Raw genomic sequence first — 13517 nt, forward strand, 5'->3', positions numbered from 1 at the left:
GCGGTGGCTTTCACGGGTACAGAAAAAGCAGCTGGGTTGCTAAAAGGTCATGGTAAGAGGAAAAATGAAACAGGATGGGATCAGGAGGGAGATAAACCATAAGAGACTCTTAATCTCACATAACAAACTGAGGGTTGCTGGGGGGAGGGGTGTATGGAGAGGGTGGTTGGGTGATGGACATTGGGGACAGTATGTGCTATGGTGAGTGCTGTGAAGTGTATAAACCTGACGATTCACAAACCTGTACCCCTGGGGCAAATAATACATTATATGTTAATAAAAATAATAATAATAATTTAAAAAGATGTCAGTTCCTGATGGGTCAGAAAAGAATTCAAAGACTCTAGCCTGAAGCATGGGAAGAGTCTAGAAGGAAAGCCTCAAACCTTATCATGGTTCTCAGGAGGGTGGGATTGGAAGGGCGCACAAAAGAGCCCTCACTTTTTACTTTGTACACTTCCACATTGCTTCAGTTTGATACAAAGGATGTATATTACCTTTGTAATTAGGACATTAAAAGCTGAAATTGTTTTGTTTTGGTTTTTAATGAAAACTGTTCAACTCCGGCACAAAGCAGCAGTGGTGGGGGGCAACACAAGAGTACCAACGGATCCTGTTGGCAAATACACTTGACCCCTTGACTCCCATGAAGCACACACTTTGTAAGAGCAGATTCTAGCTGACTTGGATCTTAGGTTTCTTAATGCGGATTCTAAAAGCACGACCTATCCAGGGGAGTCCATTCAGAGCGGTGTCGGCCTTCCAGGGTCCCCGCATGAGGAAGTCCCGCGGCCCTGCCTAAGCCTGAGGGGTGGCAGAGGGCAGTGGTCGTCCAAGTGTGTATTTGCCTACCCAGACGACTTCTGGGACTGACACGCGGTTTAATTAGCATGCGGAGCCGCTGCTGGGGGTGGCTGGAGGGAGTTGGCATCTGCTTTAGCAGAGCACAATTTCTGCAAATAATTAACCACCAGAACTCTTGATTCTCTCTAATTAATGAAGAGGAAGGCTGGAATCTTCAAAGTCCGTGGATGTCATGCTGCCATTGTGTCAGGATTGATCTCCTTTGTTCTAAACCGAAGAGCATGCCTCTCCTGCCTCTCCTAATTCTTTATAAATTGAATTTTTCTATTACTAGTTGTGACAGCTAAGTAACATGACTTCAGAAATTCACCCGCAGTTCATGCCAGTATTAGAAGCCTGAATAATAATAATTTTTTAAAAAGAACCATAATGGAACAAGCTTTCTGTCTCTGACCGAGAATTAATCAGAGTGAGGAGACACCTACTGAAAAGAGGGTCGTTAATTAGCTCTAATGGCTCTTGCTAGGTGGGGTCTGAATTACTGGGGAGCTGCAAACAGGGAAAGAGGAGATTCTTCCTTTTCTCTGTCCATCTCTAGGTGAGGCTCGGATGATGATGATGGGGCTTTGCTTCCAGAGGGGCAGGGAGTCCTGAGGGAGCCACAGAGGAGTTCATTTCTGTGGAGGATGCTGATGTGTTAGCCAGGAAGCCGGCCAACTCTGAACATTTTGGAGGAAAAGCAACGGGAGCGGTTGTTTTCCATGCAAAAGGTCCATTTCCGGGACTTTGCCTGAACATATAATGAAACCATAGAGAATGGGCTCCATTAAATCCTGTCAGATCACTCTACCCCAAAGGGTCCAATGGCCTCATTTCTCTAAAGAAAACAAAGCTTATACATCAGTCTACAGGGTCCTACCTCTCTGGTCACTGTTTCCTCTATGACCTCATTTCCTGTATGTTCCTCCTCATCTGCTCCATTCTAGGCATACTGGTTTCTTTGATGGTCTACCGACACTCCACTCAATGCTCCTGCCACAGGACCTTTGCCATGGCTATTCTGTCTGTCTCCAGCACCACTTTCCAGATACCTTTGGCTTCCTTCTCTTCCTCTAAGACTTTGCTATACTGTCACCAGTTAATGAGGCCAACATTGACCACCCCATTTATATGGGCCTGCTCTCTACCATCACTTCCCACACCTCTTACCCTGCTATATTTTTCTCTCTTACCTCCTAACACACCATGTAATTTCCTTATTTATCATGTTTGTTGAATATTTGCCTCTTCCACCTCCTACTAGAATATAACCTCCAGAAGATCAGAGATTGTTGTCTGTTTTGCTCATCGATGTATTGCCAGCACCTAGAATGGTGCCAGTTCAATAAATATTTGCACAGTGAATGAATCAGTCATCACACTTCACAGTGTTTGCTGGTATGTGTGAAGACTGCATGTGCCCATCCAAGATGATTGCTCAAACATTTTATAAAGGCTGGGGTGTGAGCTGTTCCTTTTTCTTTCTTAAGTGTCTAGATGAAGTGCTGTTATTTCTTCTGGCTGCCAAATGTTAATAATTAAAGCAAAAGTGTGAGCAGAGTTAAATATTACTTGAGCTGTTTCTTTCTATCCCAGTGGCTTCTGATCAAAAACGGTACCGTGGGACTGGCCAAGAATGAGGTGATTATAAAAGGAGGTTGGCTTCTGTCCCCAGAGTCTGTGTTCTTCCTCTTTAAGTCCATAGAGGGTCCTCTTTAAGACTTTAGAAATATTGTGCAGCAGAAATCATGGCGGGGTGAAATGTGTCTGTGGTGAAACTTAACAGTGACCCTACTGAGAGGGAAGCATTCATCCGTGCCCAGAGAAGAGGCAGGTCTGCTGAGGGTATGGGCCAGGGCCAAAGCAGAGAGTTTTAGGCAGGGAGTTATAGTGAATTTTACATATGTGGATTGTTGCCAAATCTATGGATTGTGTCCAAATCCCCTCGTGCCCTTCCCACTCATGCTTCCCAACAGTGGGGCCATAATAGATTCCTGCTTTAGTTTCTTTCCATTAAAGAATACTTACTGATGGGGGGCCTGGGTGGCTCAGTGGGTTAAAGCCTCTGCCTTTGGCTCAGGTCATGATCCCGGGGTCCTAGGATTGAGCCCCGCATCAGGCTCTTTGCTCAGTGGGGAGCCTAATTCCCTTCCTCTGTCTCTGCCTGCCGCGCTGCCTACTTGTGATCTCTGTCTGTCAAATAAATAAATAAAATCTTAAAAAGAATGCCTACGAGTCTTGCTTGAATCTGGGCCTTACTGGGGATTAGGTAAATCTGGAGGAGTTGCAGGGTAGACTGAACAGGGGCAGTAGGAAGTGGATAGATCCAACCTTCCATGCTCTGCTTAATTTGTGCCTCACATCAGTCCTCAGTTCAGAGAGTCTGGTGTCAGAGGAAAATACAGATTAGCGCAGTGAACAAGGCACTAGGCTAGGTGCTGAGTCAGGAGGCGTGTAGGCTGTTCTGGTTCTGCAGAGGCCGGGTGAGTGACCGGCCATCCAGTGTCTAACTGGGTCTTCTTAACACTTCCCCAAATTCTTTCTCATTTACTCTTCTAAATAACTCCATCTCTTACTTCAGAGATAAAGAAAAAAAAAAAAAAAAGGCCCAGAAAGGTCAAATTACTTCCCAAAGGATCTTGGCACTGTTATTAAGAGGTAGGACTAGGAAAAATAAGAATTAGAACTACCATTTGATCTGGCACTCACAGCCACTTCTGGGTGCTTATCGAAAGGAAATGAGATTAGGATAGCTAAGAGATATCTGCACTCCCACATTCGTTGTGGCACTATTCACAATAGCTGAGATGTGGAAACCACTGATCAAAAGATGAATGGATAAAGAAGATGTGGTACACACACACACACACACACACACACACATATATATATATACACACACACACAAAAGGATACTATTTAGCCATGAGGAAGAGGAAAATCCTGCCATTGGTGACAACACAGATGGGCATTATGCTACGTGAGATAAGTCAGACAGAGAAAGGCAAGTACTGCATGGTTATCATTCATATGTGGAATTTCATTTTATTTTTTAATTTAAATTCAAGTAATTAACATATATGTATTATTAGTTTCAGACATAGAGGTCTGTGATTCATCAGTCTTGTATAACACCCAGTGCTCATTGTATCACGTGCCCTTCTTAATGTCTATCACCCAGTTCCCCATCCCTCTACCCCCCCCACCCCTGCAGCAACCCTCAGTTTGTTTTCTATAGTGAAAATTCTCTTTTGGTTTGTCTCCCTCTCTGGTTTCATCTTGTTTTATTTTTTCCTCTCTTTCCCTGTGATCCTCTGTTTTGTTTCTTAAATTCCACATATGAGTGAGATCATATGATAATTGTCTTTCTCTGATTGACTTATTTCACTTATCATAATATAATCTCTAGTTCCATCAAATGTGGAATTTTAAAAAACAAAAGAAGTCAAACTCATGAAAACAGAGGGTAGAAAAGTAATTGCCAGGGGCTGGAGGATGTGGGAAATAAACAACACCTACCCTATGTTCCTCTTGGAGCTACAAATGGAACTCTTCTTATGAGTGAAAAAGGATTTTACCACTCCAAAGAGGATTTTTATTAAAGGGCCTCCCCAATTTAGAGGATGTTCAGATGTCAGAACTGAGAACTCAAACTAAGTTTCATGGTAGTACAAGTATGAACTACCATGTTTTTTAGGTATTTTAAATTCAAATGCCAAGGCTCCATTTAGAGCATTCCTTCATAGCCGAGTTTGGCAGTTCTCTGGTTCTAAGTAGCAATACTGACCTTCCCTCTTAGACTCACATTCTAAATTATTCTGAAGATTCTTCCTCTTAGACTGCTCCCCACAACCAACCTGAAGCAGGAGGCTCCAGGACACTCCTGCTGATTTACAACTGCAATCTCACTAAAACGAGTGGAAAAAAGCCAGGGCGAGTTTCTGTTAAACTGAATTAGTGGCATGAAATACTAACATCGCTACAGTTTGGCACGCGACTGACTGACCGACTGTGGGGCACCCCTCCCTTTCTTATTTCACTGAAATAAGTCATTTGTTAGGAAACTGAGGGAGCCTTGTTCCTCAGCCTCCACTCCCAAAAGATGAAGGGAGAGGGCTACTGCCCAAGGTCTTTAGCATGTGCCTCCATGTGGTTCCCAAAGGCCATCACTGGGTCAACAAGCCTTCCCTTGTGACGTTCCATGTCAGTGGTTTGTCTCTGACTGTGTCTGTGACTGCTCTACGCAGGGCCCTTCTGTTTCCTGCCTTCATAGAAGGAATAAAGACTGGGCATGCAGTGAGCTCCAGCTGTCCCTGCTTAAAATACAATGATTAGATGTGAATCAGCCATTTGGGTTTGCCAAAACAGTGTCTAAATGAAGAAGGGAGTCCTTTCCCCTCATCTTTATTTCCTCCCAAAAACTCGACTCCATGCTATCATTTGGTCAATCAAATATTTTTTGAAAAGTTCCCCATCTCATTTTACACTTATAAGCCAAGGGTACAGCAAGAAGCAAAATCTTACAGTTATTTAAGACTTAGCTTGGAAAATATGGTGAATAGTTGTTCATCAAGAGTGGAAAACTCAGAGGACTACAGGGGCCAGGTAGGCAACATGAATGGATGAGGGTATGAAGCTGTTACATGACAGCTCCTTAAAGTATTTTTTTGGACACAGATACATTTTCTTTGTGTATTTAATACATAGGAATAGTCTTTTCACTACAAAATCACTGCCCTGTTGGTCTATCTTTAGTTTTTTATGTTTTTTTTTTAATGGAGACAAAGTTATCTTCTTCAACTCTCCTATAAGACAACAGTAGGGTAAGTGTCAATTTCAAATGGCAACCAATGGCAGAGTTCAATGTTAAGAAACAATTGGAAAAGCTCCAGGGAAGTGGTGGGACTGTGTCCAGATGCAGAGCTTGGGGATTATTACCAGGGAGCTGCTGCTTACTAAGCACCATGTTGCTTTTTTGCTGAGTGAAAATGGGGTCCCAGAATACATCTTCAAATTCCTCTAAAACACCATTCTTCCCTACACAGGTCATGGAGTATGTTGCCATTTTGGTCCCTTAGATGTCTTTAAGTTTGTTTTGTCCTTCTGTTTCCCCCAAGTGGTTGGGAGGCTCCTCCTGAAGGCTGGGGTTTCCCCCATTTTGTCCACTCATAGGGATGGTCTGAGCTCTTAGTACCTGGCTGTTGGGTAATGGTTACTCCATATTGGCATTGGGCTCACCATGACAGAGAGAACACCCTTCTTGTGTCTGGATTATGCAGAGTAATGCACAAATGGATGAGTTTTGATTCTCAAGGAAAGCAGAAGGGTCTCCAAAATCACATCTAGGCTTCATTCAGGTAATTTTGAAAAGGTCTCTGTAGTCAATTGCAAAATGGTCATAAATATCTTTCTTGTGTGCTGGCCTCTTTGGTACTCCTCCCATCACGAAATCTATTTGACTCTGAGCTTGACTATGTAACTTGTTTTGATCTTTGAATATTAGCAAACATAGTATAAGTAGAGACTTGAAATCATTGGCATATTGTGGCTTACCAGCTCCTGCTTCCCTGGATCCATGAGAGCACCATAAAAAGAAGCTCAAAGCCCCAGCGACAACTTGTTACCCACCAGTCACCTGAGTGAGGCTCATCCTAGATCAACCATCTGGCCTCGATGAGACTGGCAGAAGAACCAACCAGCTGAGGCCAGCCCAAATTTCCAAGTCAAAGAAATGTGAACTAGTTAGTGATCCTTGTTTGAAAAACCAAAAACATGCCTTGCTCTCCAATCCAGTTGAAGAACAGAGTCTGAGTACTGCTATCAATTTACTTCATGCTGAGATAATGATAACTCCACAGTGACATGAGGAAAGTGCCTGTGAGATCACATAATCTCTATGCAAGGCCACTGCACTAGTTCCCTCCTCCTACGCACCAAGTCAGCCCTCCGACTGTTTCAATGCCTCTGATGATACCAGTCACCCTTGAAGGTAGCTGCTTCCACCTTAGGTAAGTTTTGACTTTAGAAATGCCTTCTTTACATCGATCCAAAGTGTCTTTCCCATGACTTCAGCCCACTGGTTCCGACTGCAGCACAAAGGAAATGGAACAAGCCTATCTCTGTACATGAAAGTTCTTCATATTCTTGAGCATAATGACCACAGCATACCTAGGGATTCTCTGACTTAAACTTCTCTTGTTCCTTCAACAACCTTTTATAAGACATGATTCTAAATTTCTTGACCACCCTATTTGTTGTCTCCCACATGGGCCCCAGTGTGTGCCTCCACATGACGCCCCAAAGTGAGTACAGCTCTCTGCTCTGATCTCACCCCAACACAGTAGAGTAGGCATGACTCACTTCCTCACCCCAGACGGCACCTGGTTTTTCATATGGCCTAGGATCACATTGAGTTTTGGAGCAGGCCCATAATGACTTCTGTTGACTGAAACTCATAAGAGTTGTCATTCAGACTGCTGGGAAATTGTGTCTTTCACACCCTAGGGTTAGAAGTAGCCCACAGCTCCAATCTTCAAGATTCTTTAGCAGCGTCCATGTTTTTAAAATATATTCACAAAATTTTTTGAATACTCCTTTCTTCAAGGGAAACCTAATTCCCCTCCTTGAGTACAGGTGGACCTAGTGACTTCTTTCTAATAAATAGAATAAAGTGGAAGTGATAGTGGGTGGCTTTAAAGATTAAGTCCTAAGGGAACTATGACTTCCTTCTTCTCTTGGCTTGCTCTTTCTGAGGCATGTTCCTGCCATGTCTTGAGGATGCCCGTGCAGCTTATTGACAGGCTTACATGGTGAGGAACCAAAGTCTCCCACTCACAACCACGTGAGTGAGCCCGATTCAAAGCAGATCCTCTACCCGAATCAAGGCTTTGGATGACTACAGTCCTGACTGACATCCTGACTGAAGCTACATGAAAAACCCTGAGCCAGGAACACCCAGCTAAGCTGCTTCTGCATTTGTGAACTTAAGAAACTCTAAGATAATAAATACTTGTTTAAGCTACTTGGTTTTGGTGTGGTTTGCTATGTAGTGAAAGATAACGAATACATTTTGATTCTGTGGTTGGATATTTTTCTTACCCACCCATGCTATTCACACAAGGTGTAAGCACGCCTCCTTTCTTTGTGTATCAAAATCTACCATTGATACACATTGTAGGTATGACAGAGCCCTTGGAGATACTACTAGAGGCTTCCTTAAGATCATCACTGGAACAGCATCCTTAGATATGGAGTTTAGCCAGTTCTTAACATGCCCTGCTGTAAGAGGGAGACAACACCAGGCATTGGTGGGAAGACTTGAATGGAATCTTGATGAATTATAAGAATTCACGAAGGCCCCGAGGGATGGCAGGCGTGAGCATAGTCAGTGCACATAGACAGATTTTCCTACATACAGGTCAGATTCAAGGGACAACAGAGAGACCGTTGGACCACAAGCTCTTGAGAGAAGGGCTGTGCTCATCTCATTTGTTGCCCCTGCCTCAGATCTGGCACATAAAGAAAAGCTTAGTAACTTTATTTTAAAAATAATAAGATAATGAAAAAATGGAAAGTTTGAAAGACGAAGAATAAGAAAAGTTTAGATATGGAGCCAGAAGAGTTTCATGGTCAAAAGACTTCTTTAGGAGTCAAGTTTTCAGTTACTGAGGATCAACATCTGCTTGAGTTTTGAGCAGAGCTTAAGAAGTGTTGATACTTGGTGTGACAAGCAGGTACAGAGAAGACTGTGGGTCATAAACTGTGACTCCCAAATGTCACCCAAGGTAGGCAGAGATTAGTTCAACCTTGGCGCCTCTTGAAGAAGTATTTGTCTTGGGAAAAACTCTGTGGGGGCAATGGGGGACAACTAACCTAGAAAGGCAAAAGTAAGAACCATGCTTGTAATTGATCTTGTAGTCAAAGTTACCAGGTTAAGCCTTTATCTAAGCTGAGAATTTGCATGGATGAACAGAGGATAAAGGGATGTAAGTAAGAGAAGAGAAAGCCTAGAGGCATACAAGATGCATGAACCATACATGGTGTCTGTCTCAATTTTAATAGCTCCTTTGGTTCCAAAGTCTTCCAGAATTGGACTGTGTTCATTGGAGAGCACAGCCCAGCCCAGCTCTAGCACATCCTTGTTCCTGACTCTTTTCCTCTGACATAATTCCCTGGTCCCCAATATTTTTGTAGTTCTTCTCTTGGCACTTTCCTGAAGCACAGATATGGGTCCTTAGACCACAACTCAGCTGGAAACCTGCTAAATCAAGTTCTGTTTAACAAAGGGCATAGGTGGGGCACCTGGGTGGCTCAGTGGGTTAAGGCCTCTGCCTTCGGCTCAGGTCATGATCCCAGGGTCCTGGGATCGAGCCCCACATTGGGCTCTCTGCTCTGCAGGGAGCCTGCTTCCTCCTCTCTCTCTCTCTGCCTGCCTCTCTGCCTACTTGTGATCTCTGTCTGTCGAATAAATAAAAATCTTAAAAAAAAAAAATTTTTTTTTAAATTAAAAAAAAAAAAAACAAAGGGCATAGGTAAAGACAGGACTTAAATGAAAATACCCTTTTCTGGATGTGATTGGATGATTTGTTTGTGAGATTTGTATTTTTATTAATACAACAAAATGTATATAATGCTTTAAGTATGGCTGTGGATGTCGGAAACACACAAAAAAATCAATAATATAAGATCCTTACATAAAGAGCCTCATAGTCTTATAGGGTAGAGTCCAAAATCTGTGTGTCTGTGGGGTGTGTGTGTGTGTGTGTGTGTGTGGTGATACAAGAACCAAGAGTCGACAGTGGCCTATGGAGCATCACAGGTGGAGGGACAAGTGCACACACATGTGTGTGAGCTCAGTGGGGAGCTTTGGAAGAGTGTCAGGGAAAGCTCCATCAAAAAGATAATGCTCAAACTGAATCTTGATGGAATAAATATAGAAGATCACTACGGAGATAAGATCCCTAGACAGATCTGAAGACATGGGAGAGCATGATGGGTTTGAGGGAGGGGAGGTATTTATGTGATGAAGGGAGTGATGGAAAGAGGGCATGAAGGGAATGATAAGAGATGAGCCTAGAGGGGCGCCTGGGTGGCTCAGTGGGTTGAAGCCTCTGCCTTCGGCTCAGGTCATGGTCCCAGGGTTCTGGGATCGAGCCCCACATCGGGCTCTCTGCTTGTCAGGGAGCCTGCTTCCTCCTCTCTCTCTGCCTGCTTCTATGCCTGCTTGTGATCTCTGTCTGTCAGATAAATAAATAAAATCTTTAAAAAAAAAAAAAAGAGATGAGCCTAGAAAAGTAGGCAGAATGCAAATCTAGAGTATCAGATTTATCTGGTAGGTGATGGGGAACCAAGGAACGGTTTTAAACAGAAGAGTAACACATTCCAGGGGCCCCTGGAAGGCTCAGTTGGTTAATCATCCGCCTGAGGCTCAGGTCACTGTCCCAGGGTCCTGAGATCGAGTTCCACGTCATCAGGCTTCCCACTCGGCGGCAGTCTGCTTCTCCCTCTCCCTCTGCCCCTCCCTCCTACTTGTGCTTGCGCACTCTTGCTTGCATTCTCTCTCTCTGGTGTGCTTTCTCTCAAATAAGTAAACAAAATCTTACATTAAAAAAAAGAAGAGGTATGTATTCTGATTTGTAATTTTGAAATCTAACCAGTGGTGGAATGTTGGTGAGTTGGAGGCAAGAGATTGGTTGGAAAGTTATTTCAGCAATCTAGGCAAAAGTGGATGAAATGTAGTGACAGTGGACTTGGAAGAGGAGAGCAGGGATTAGAGGCTGGCGGATGATGGTAGTAAAGGGGGAAGCTCAGTAAGCCTGAGGGCTTCCTGCTCCGGCACTTGGCTGAAGTGATTTGACCAAGTGGAGTCCTATGCATCAGTAAGCTTTGTGTTGTTCAACAAAGATCAGTAAAGGTCACTTTGAATATTAACATTGGTTATACCTAGGAACCCCCTCTGGGGGTTTTGGGAACAGGCAGGATGAGCAGATGTTGGTTGAGAATGGTTAAGTATAAAAGTGACTGCCAGCTGCATGAAGGACGATCAAGGGCCTCCTTGTGGGAACTCCAACTGAAAATAGCTCCCTGGGCTGGACTGGCAAACCCATGCACTCCAATGAGGCATGGGTGCCATCTCTGTAAGCAGGCTGGGGAGATCCCCAGATGACCTTGGCCTATAGTTAGCTCTCACATCAGCTGTGGCTGGTTTCCAGAGTTGCAGTAACGGCAGCTGACAGCTTTGGAAGTATATTTTCTTCTCTGTAAAGAAAAAGTGCCCATAAACAGTACATTTCCCAAGAAGCTACTCTTCCTGGTTTGATTAAGGGCTTCTATTGCAGAAAATATGCAGTGTTTCCATAAAGCAATTTAAAAAAATTCATCACTTTTCTCTTGAGGCAAAACTCCTTGAACCTCTTGGGTAACTTAGAAGAACCAAAGCGTCAATGTTCTATTCTTGGAACGTATGTCAAAGAAATGCCTGCTTGCATGCCTTAGTTCTTTAGAGAATCTTTTCCCCTTCTGCTTATCACAATAAAAGTGAATTAGAATATAAGAGTTCAAAGGCAGAGAAGGAATGTAACCCTGACAGATTAGAAGTCAATACCTACTTTGGAGAGCGGAGGTTGGAATACAGGAATTTAAGTTTGAGACTCTGTGATAAAAAAAAATCCTGGGGCACCTGGGTTGCTCAGTGGGTTAAGCCTCTGCCTTCAGCTCAGGTCATGATCCCAGGATCCTGGGATTGAGCTCCGCATCGGGCTCTCTGCTCAGCGGAGAGCCTGCTTCCCCCTCTTTCTCTGCCTGCCTCTCTGCCTACTTGTGATGTCTTTCTCTGTCAAGTAAATTAAAAAAAAAAATCCTTGCAGTCACTCAGTGTTCACGTCAAAACATCTGGTGGTAAGTGTGTTTTTGTGTATGATAACTGGGGAAAATATTGAGAAATTGCAATAACGTTTTTTGTGTATAAATGGAGCTTTAGTTCCTGTTCTTCATCCAGAATACACTAGAGGGCGTAAGTCAGATAGAGGAAAAGGCCACCTCAGAATGCACAGGAACGAAGAGACTGAGAAGGAGGGCATTTCTGCATTTCCCCAAGGAACAGAATTTCACTTAGGTACACACTAATCTTTATATTGTGACCAAGTGACTTTATGTTTGAAACCCAGTGCTAAAAATCTTTAACTATGATCTGCTGAGCCTATTCAGAATCCAAAACCGTAAAGGAAAACCATTACTTTCTGATCAGAATCTGTATTCTGTCCATTTTAGGCATGTTGACAGCCAATATGATAGAACTCTGTGAGTCTTTAATTTTAGAGGACGCATTCTTTGGATGGATAACGTTTCACAGATATTGGATTTTTTTTTTTTTAATAGCACTGGTAGTCATACTTCCAGTGCTCAAAGTGAATAGTAATGATACCAGGCATTTTTAGATACTTATAGGAATAAAATGAGCTCTTTATAAATATCCTAGACTGGCAGCCCTCCCCTTTTTGTTTTTTCCATAGTTCTCATGAATTACGTCTACATTAAAACATCATTTTATCATCTAGTAACACTGAAGTTAACTGGCCTAATGTCATGCACGTTTCGATGAGAACTGATAATTCTTGTTTAAATTCCCAGTTCTATATTTCCTTTGTGACCTCTTGAAAATGGCAAAGACCTAGTGAAGGCCAGAGTCAAACTGCCCATTTTTCAGGAGAATTAACAAATTAATCACTATAACCAGAAACATGTACCTTAAAAAGCTGCTTAAGACAATATTCAACTGAATGTTAAAATATTTTCCTTAATGATGAATTAATAACTCCATGAAATACTGCCCTTAAACCACAGCAGATTTTTGAAGTACAGCTGTGAAAAGTGTGTGTGAATTCAAATATAAGAAAAATCACAAGAAAGCATGCTCAATTAATAAGGAACCACCCTTTTACAAACCGGGGGTTCAGCCTCACCTGGACGTTAATAACTAGAGACTAGAAGTAACGTTAGGAACTTCCTAAGGCAGCATCTGTTGGAAACGATCGATTACACGGACAAGGAAAACTTAGCTCCCAAGTTTGGGTTTGCGTTGTTAGTCATGCATTATACTACTTACCTCTCAGGGCAGACCTTTAATTTCAGAAAGTGCTGAGATGCATTACTGCACCCGTTATCAAGTCTTTGGCAGAAATACCATTTATCCTTGTGGTAATGAACAGATTTAGAACATTCTGGTGTCACCATTCCTGAAAAAGCACGTTCATTTGAATATTTCTTCCACAAACATAGTGAAATATTTCATGGAGGCACATTGGTGTAGTCTACTATGGAGAGATATTGTTGGTGAATGACAGAATGTCTGGTTGATTTACATGAAACCCCAAGTGCTCGTATGAGAATAGGTCAGGTTTAGATTGACGAGCAAATGTGTAACCAGACTTCTGGCTGACAAATGGCAGAACTATGCCAGCGCGTTCGCTGCTCTGGAGAGAGACCAAAAGTAAGGCGGGGTTGGGAGCGGGGCTGGCGGGGATCAAGTTCATTCCCTAAAGGACATTCAAACCTAATGGATGGCAGGGTGGCTGGGACATGAAGCACATATAGATTTTAATACTCCAAAATAGTACCGGGCAAGTTCGGAGCTGAGCTGGCATCCAAACCAATGAGCAAACTCCTATCAGATTTTC

At 43.0% G+C, this 13517-nt stretch overlaps 1 protein-coding gene across 8 annotated transcripts in view; it reads right to left on the reverse strand.

Annotated features, from left to right (window-relative positions):
- Positions 1–13245, reverse strand: part of ITGB6 (integrin subunit beta 6) — a 144411-nt gene extending 131166 nt beyond the window's left edge. For 5 of the 8 annotated variants that reach the window (XM_047721885.1, XM_047721883.1, XM_047721878.1 and 2 more), the window contains exon 1: positions 12947–13239. The gene's annotated coding sequence lies outside the window, so the exon portion shown is untranslated. Of the gene's footprint in view, positions 1–12946 lie in introns of all 8 variants that reach the window. The other 3 variants (XM_047721882.1, XM_047721881.1, XM_047721886.1) reach the window with 3 other exon arrangements.
- Between the last annotated feature and the right edge of the window lie 272 nt (positions 13246–13517).

The sequence above is a fragment of the Lutra lutra genome, chromosome 3, assembly GCF_902655055.1.
Source record: "Lutra lutra chromosome 3, mLutLut1.2, whole genome shotgun sequence".
Classification (NCBI taxonomy): Eukaryota; Metazoa; Chordata; class Mammalia; order Carnivora; family Mustelidae; genus Lutra; species Lutra lutra.